Source organism: Sinohyriopsis cumingii, chromosome 17 (assembly GCF_028554795.1).
Source record: "Sinohyriopsis cumingii isolate HCF-2022 chromosome 17, ASM2855479v2, whole genome shotgun sequence".
Classification (NCBI taxonomy): Eukaryota; Metazoa; Mollusca; class Bivalvia; order Unionida; family Unionidae; genus Sinohyriopsis; species Sinohyriopsis cumingii.
Genome location: NC_142977.1, coordinates 31,701,676 through 31,709,304, shown reverse-complemented (window position 1 = coordinate 31,709,304; position 7,629 = coordinate 31,701,676).

Below are 7,629 nucleotides of genomic sequence, written 5' to 3'. Positions count from 1 at the left end.
GGAACTGATTACGGACCTCGACATATATCTTTTCATCAAGAAGGGTCATCGTGGTAGAATTTCAATGATCTCCAACAGATATTGTGTGGCGATATAACAAATTTCTACCAGATTATGATATCATAAAGCCATTCGAGTACATTGCCTACTTAGATTACAAGAAATCTCTATGAATGGTCTCAATCACAGAAGTTGACCACTGTCTAATTTTCATGCATGTCACCAGAACGTATTACAGAAGAAATGCTGTGGTGCGATGATGATAATGGTTACAAAATCAATTGGGTGTTGGTAATCTTTAATGTTCCAAATCTGATTAAAGATTTTGTCGATAAGTCGTGGTATGCCATTCACTACAGAAGTCGAAGATTTCATTGGTTGTGGGTGGGATGACGGAATTGGCCAGTAAAATGACGCTATCTCTGACTCGACCATAACAAAGTGACTCATCGCGTATGCAACGAGTTTCTGCTTTCGTAAAATTGTTTCTATCCTATGCCGTATAACTCATTATTTGCTGCGGAAGCTGTGCTTACATATCTTACTTCACCAAGCAGACTGTGTATGAAATGATACGACTTTTGTGGCTTGTTTAGGTGTCATTGGTACGGACCAACTTGTACATGTACGCTCAGAGATTGTACTCTTGATAAACTCTAGTAAAACAAACTTCTGGGTTTTTGTCACAGACATCAACAGAAAGAGTGAGTGCTGCAAATGGGCACAAAAAAAAAAATAAGAGGGTTCTTGATTTTTTGACTCCCCATTCAAAGGCTAGAATATTGCCTTTGCTTGGCATCACATCCGATGTAGTATAAATACAATCTAGACCATGCTGCTCGAGCAGGTTTTCCCGTAAAAAAACCACGGAAGACATCTACGCAGTTATACATTTTGTCATTGTGCTTGGTGTATTGTACTTTCACCAGTCTGTTAAAATTCATTATCTAAAAACATTGGCGTCTATTATCTCGTGATGGATGTAAAGCAGGACCACAGTTTTGTCGCACCTTACGAACTACAACTGCAGCTGATAAACCATATCGTCATCCACATCAAAAATTTTCATATATATATTGTTTTTGACGGTCAGACTTTGGAACGTCACCGATCTGAGCAGGATAGCTAATGCCAGTAAAATTTGACTGGTTTTAGTATGCTGTGTAACTGCTCACTCGCTCAGAGTTTTATTTGGCGCATGAAACAATGCGGAAAATTCACCCCACACATGAAACGCTTGCTGTCGTTATTTTCGACGTTGACACCACAATACATCCAAGAGGTCCGTCGACGAAGCATATTATTCTTAGATGAGCTTATGACGCATCATAACCTTCTCTTGAAAATCTTTTCTAAGGCCTTCGAAAACGCTTCTGGTGCCTAACCCTTATTATACTCATGAATATTAGGACAACGTTTATTATACTAAAAACAGGCCAACCCCAGATGGCTGATGATATTCATATAACGGCCTTACGCTATCATATAACATATAACGTTGTCTGTAAACTCGACACAATCTTGTTAAAAACTCCTTAATTCTTGTATGCTATCCGTTAGGCAAATCATTAATATATTTTTGTTATCTCCGTACGTTGTCCCAGAAGATAATAAAATTACATCATCTAGAGATGAATCTATAGAAATACAATTTATTGTTTTCTTTTCATTAAGAATACCCGACCAAAATTTACCCCCTTTATTGTCTTGTCGCACATGAATGTGAGGTAAATTTACGAAAAGGGGCTGGGTGAGCATGTTGTACCATGAGTTTAATCTTCTAAACTTCGATTCTATAGTAAGTTTGGTATATAATTTAAAATAAAATCTTTTTTTTCCTACGTTACTACCAGATACATTTCATTCGCCACTTGTTAAAATGTTTTTATACCGCTAACTTTGTGCATTCTCATATCAGTGGCTTTAGTCACAATAGAGTGTAGCCATTTGGAGATATCCTTGGTGTATCGAAATGTTCGTTACCCGTTCGCGTATTTTGTACAACAATACAATATTTTGAAATTAAATTATCTGCACAAAGATTCTAAGATGACAATCATATATTCGGGATGGTTTGTCACAACTGATTATAGCTTCTAATATTATGTGAGTTTAGAGGAATTTAAGCTAGGACATCAGACTGAAACCGATATAATCAATATATTAAATGAGGGTCGAAACCTGTACTGATGAGGGCCATAAGCTAGTCCATCTCTTTATCTATCAACAAAATAACGTAGGGACTGTCCTACTGGGTGGGGTTTGGTGCATCTGGGATTTTATTTCCAGCCAGGGGGCCCCGAGTGGCCGAGTGGTCTAAAGCGCTCAACGTTCCGGATCACTGCCATCTCACCTCTGTCTGCGTGGGTTCGAGTCCAAGGCTCGGCTAGCGTGAGTACGTGGGAAAGCCTGCCAGTAGCTTCTCGTGGGTCGGTGGTTCTTCCTTTGGTTTTTCAGGATTCTTCCTCCACCAGTTATACTGGCCGCCATGTATAGCCTATCTTGTTCTGAAAATGGCGTTAAACCCTAGAACAACAACAACAACAAAAATTCCAGCCAGCTCCAACATTTGTTTTTTTAAACTAAAATTATGGGTAAAATTTAGCATTGCTGGGTATTCCCGGGATAGTGGTTTACCACGGTATGTTTTACCATGTGGTACGTATCACGGCACTTTTTCACTGTACCAGTCAGTAAGTAGTGTCCGTCGGTAAGAAATGTAAGGAAATTTACAAAGAAGCTTGTCATGACATTGATGATATCAACAGCATGATTCAGCTAATCAGAACAAAATAGTTTTAAAACGTATATATTTTATAATAAAACAAATTAATGGTGAGTGTTGCAAGTATAATTATATTTATGATCCCATAATCAAATGTTTGCCACGTGTCACGTATGTCAACGCGGTGACCAAATAAAATAGCATGAATCGTATTGGGGACAAATTCAACTTTCAGAAATATTTCAAATTAAAAAACAACAAAAGACACCCTATGTCATATTTCACTAGTGCACTTGTTTTTTTACATCAACTTTACGTAAATTCTTAAGTCAGCTAAAAAGTTTCATGTTAGTTAAGTGTTCGTTATGTTTACAGGCCGTGTCTCATACATATCTTGCCCGGGTATTGGCATCCCACTTAAAGCAAAGTTTGCCTGCCTGTTATATCAATAGTATAGGTAGTAAATTGTAGGCTTCAGTCTCAACACTTCATATTTTATCTATAGTTCTCTACTATAAGCACGATGTCTGTCAAGGTATCAGCTAGAGTGCAAGCTTAATCATCCCATCTTTGTTACAGTTTTTACATAACAAATTATAGAACAGTTAACACACACATAACACATTCGTCTGCTATAGGGTACTCTCCATTTAATTTTCGGGAGCGGGATGTGATTTTCTTTTGAGCTGAAATATTTTCTTTTCTTTTATCTCAAAATAAATAATATTTGTAAAATAATTTTTTCCGAAGTAGTAACATGGATATAATGTTATTTTGCTATAAATTAGAGGAAGGGTTTTTTTTTATAGCAGCTATTTATGGACGGAAATTATGCAGTGTAGTGTCAGGTCTCTGACCCAGAATATTACGTTTGTGGGTCCTTAGTATAACTGCGCTATATCGTACTAAGAATCGCGGTACGATCGAAAATACCTTGGTACAATATGTTTCGTGCTTCCTAGTTCAAGTTTTAAAAAGACACAATTGAAGAAAGGTTAAAATACTTTGCATGCTCGTCAGTAACATTGACAATGTAAGTAATGGTATATACTATGTATGAGATTAGTCTTACTAAGGGCACAGTTCGACTGTCATAACCAGAGACTGGAAACTCCCGCCAGATTTAGCCTCTGGTAGACGTGGTTATGCATAGAAAATCAGTACTTTATTACTGTAGTGAGCGTAATACAACACCTAAATGATACAGATAATGAAAGAGTGCGATGCATGGAGCGATTGGTCTGTTACAGCTACTTTATAGCAAATATACCAGTAAAAACCATTCACTAAATTTAGTGACCTAATAAAATGTAAATGGAAAATTTCTTTGCAGTCTTGAAATACAGGGATGCAAAATTTATTAAATCATTTTTATTTCTGTTTCTTACCTATATTCTGTGACACTTGTCTCTGAGTACACGTCCAACATTGTTTCCTGTCTTCCATCTGCAGATTTAAAGATACTTTTGTTCTCTGTTTGTTTGTTGCATTGTTTGTGTAAAAAGCAATGATTGTCCATTCTGAGCATAAATGAACCCGCATTGAAAAAATACTCGATGATACGCGCCCGAAAGTACAGCCTAAGAAATGTCAGAATCTGTTAAATTTCAGCTGGAACACTATCATCAGGATAACCAAACCGATCAACACTTTGGATGAAATAGGAAAATAATCATCTGGTTGCCGGTTAGTGGATCACGGACCATAAAGTAATACGGTTTATTCACGAGTGATTGGACTAGTCATTCAAGGAAGATGATCTGTGTTCCTGTATCAACATACTGATCTCTTTGCCACGGCATCCTGAAGCATGAAGCATACGCGTGAATAATTTCGATATTCTACTCTAAAATCACATTAGAGTTCGCGCTCAAGATATTGTTTACTATTTATTCTAACGGCAATACGAGTCAGCCCAAAGTCATAAAATATCTAGCTGCTTTGTTCCTAGTCTTCATGTTGTACTGCGCGTTGAAATAATGCAAATAGTTGCAAGGCAGTTCGCTGCCAAACTAGGTATGTAGTCTCCATGTCACTGACAAATGCGCTGCTAATTAAAAAAAAGTTGAAAACAAACAGTTTTGATAACATAGACTAAAGGCGATCCAGTTCTAGCAAATGAATATAGAGGGTGGTAATTGTGACATTTAAAGGGATAACTTCGTAACAATCAATTGGCTGTCATTAACAGCATCTTGCTGATGCATTATAGCATTAGGGTCAGCTCTTTCCAAAAGTAGTTTGCACTCGACTCCTCTAAAAACGATATAAAATTCACAGCGAGGACCATACAGAGAGATTAGTGGTAAAACATACATAATTCATGGTGAATTTAAGTGATCCGGCTCGTTACTGCAGAACCTAAATTATAATTTTTATTTTCTTGATTAGCAACGGCGTTTCCAATATGTCGTATATTCTGGGCTCCACCATAATAAGCAGCAAAAATGTTATCATCAGAAATCAGGTTATCTCCTTGATTATAGGTGTTGATAATTGCACGATTATTCGTGTCCATCAATCAAAATGTTTGTATTTATGAGCTTCCATTGTGATCCTCGACCACCAACATCAGGCTCATGATGGTGCTGTCAGCAGGCAGACAATTGTCGATGTCTTCCGCTTTCTGATTATTAAGTTGAAACTGAGCTCTCATAAATATGCTGAAACCATAGGCTGATACTGTGCACCAGCAGCATAGTTTCCAGGTGGTGCAGCATTCATCTGTAGAAATCCTGACTTCAAGAAAAGTGTTGTGTGTCAGCAGATAAACGTCCTCGTCACGCGTATACTTAATTGGTGTGCCAGGCTTCTTCATCTGATGCGAGACATTGACCAGGCGCTTAACATTCTCGTATTCCGTAGTGGACTCTTCGATAGGCTCCTCACCAAAACCTTGAATTATTCTGCTGTAAATCGTGACAACAAGTTTATACATCACTGCTAATCAACATTATTTTGAGACCGGATCCGGCCGCAATATTTGACACAGTGCTATTGTGTTGGCGTTCGTTGTACGCCCACCATTCACCGTGCTTAGACGATATGATGTGTGATACTTGTCATCATATGCTATAATTCTTTTGTTGATGCAATCGCTTGATAATTTCTTTGACAGCAGCACAGCAGGAGGGTCTAGTGTAGCTTGTTAATGTGCAGGTGTTCCCCAAATTTGTCAGCAACCTTTGTAATCAGTTGTTCCTTTGGCTAAAGCTTTATTTTCTGCGGTGTGAAGTACAAGTGGAGCAATTCGTTTCACTATGCCAGGTGCTGCCTGAGCAATGTTTGAGAACAGCATTTATAAAGATCCCCCAATATTCCTTATGCTCTTATCTACTGTTTTCCTCATTTATACAACCCTCTTACATCTTTTTTTCTTGCTCTCGCATATGCAGATAAAATATCATCCGCTCATTGTTAAGGTTGGTATTATTTTCAATTTGATAGACTAGACATCGTAACCTTTGCTATGCTAAATATATTGTTGATCGGACAATAAATCGACTGTGGTGGTTTTAATGTCATGAACGATCATGGTGGCACATTTGGAATAAATCTGTAGATCACATTGCTGTGATCACATTTTGCATTGTATGATCCTTGATCGATGGAACAGTTTATGAGCTGGCCACAAATATCGCTAAATTTACCGGAAAATTGCCATATGGACTCCATGGACCTCTACAAGTCATGATGTAAAAAAGCACAACGTGTACCTTAAGCTGTTGTTGAAGGTAAAGCCAACGATGTAGCCGCCTTTGAGCTTTACTCGGGTTTTGAATGTGGAAAAATTCAGCGCGTTTTCTGTTTTCGCTCGCATGAATGTTTCTTTACCAGCCATTTTATCTCATGGGCGATGTCAACGACATTATGTACAGCTGGACTTGTGGCTAGCACTGTTATAGCATTGTTGGCCGGATTGAAATACATGAACTCGTTAGTGCCAGCTGTTATATTGTAAAAGAATTTCATATTTTCGGCAGATTTCAAAGCAATTTCAAAACAAGTATCCTGCGATAATTCCATCAGCTAACAGGAAATATATGATGCTTCCTGGTGCTGACTGAGGGGTCAAAAAGACGCATTTAAGAAATTTTGGTTATATTAAATTTTGTGCAAAACCTCGTACTCCTTTTATTAAGCATCTTTTGTTTATGCAGATGACCTAGTATTTCTATGTTCTCTTTGTCAATTTGAGCGCCGGTATCGACAGTTTATTTGCTGCTTGCATGTAACTTTTATCGCCCGACATGCTCGGGCTGAAGTTGGGAAGTTTTGATTGATTACTTGGATTTACGTCGCGTGGCCCAAATATTTTATTCGTTTGTCTGTTGTCGATTTTTTCCTCCTTATGCCGAATTTGTTATTTGGTGTTACCTGAAGCGATACAGTAAGTGAAAACAACATTGGCAGCTGATATAATGTCACAGGTGGAGACTGTTCTGATGTTGCCTGCCTAGAATATGGCGATCTTTAAGAGGGTTAGTATGGTGTTGTTGGTAGAAACGACTCAGCATGCAGTGAAGATGCTCCTTCTTACATCTGCAATATATCTAGTTTTCTGGCGACTGTGTTGATATTTGTATTTACTGGTGGCTCACCTTCACATGACATTGATGCACAATAATCATTACCAAACAGTCAAGTTGTATCGTCTGCTTCTACTATCGTATGTCTGCGTATTTCAGGCCTGTTTGCATGTTCTCGCAGATGAAGGCCTATGTCCTTTTTTCTTTGCAAACAAATGTTTCGATAATGATACTGTCATTTATTCTCTTTCCCCGTATTCTATTCTTGCCAAGTCGACCTTTCTAAGCACTTTTCAATCAGTTGTATTCATCTTGTAGTTCCCTAGCGTTATTTCTTGCCTCTGAAAAAGTTAGTATTTCATGAGCTACTTTTTG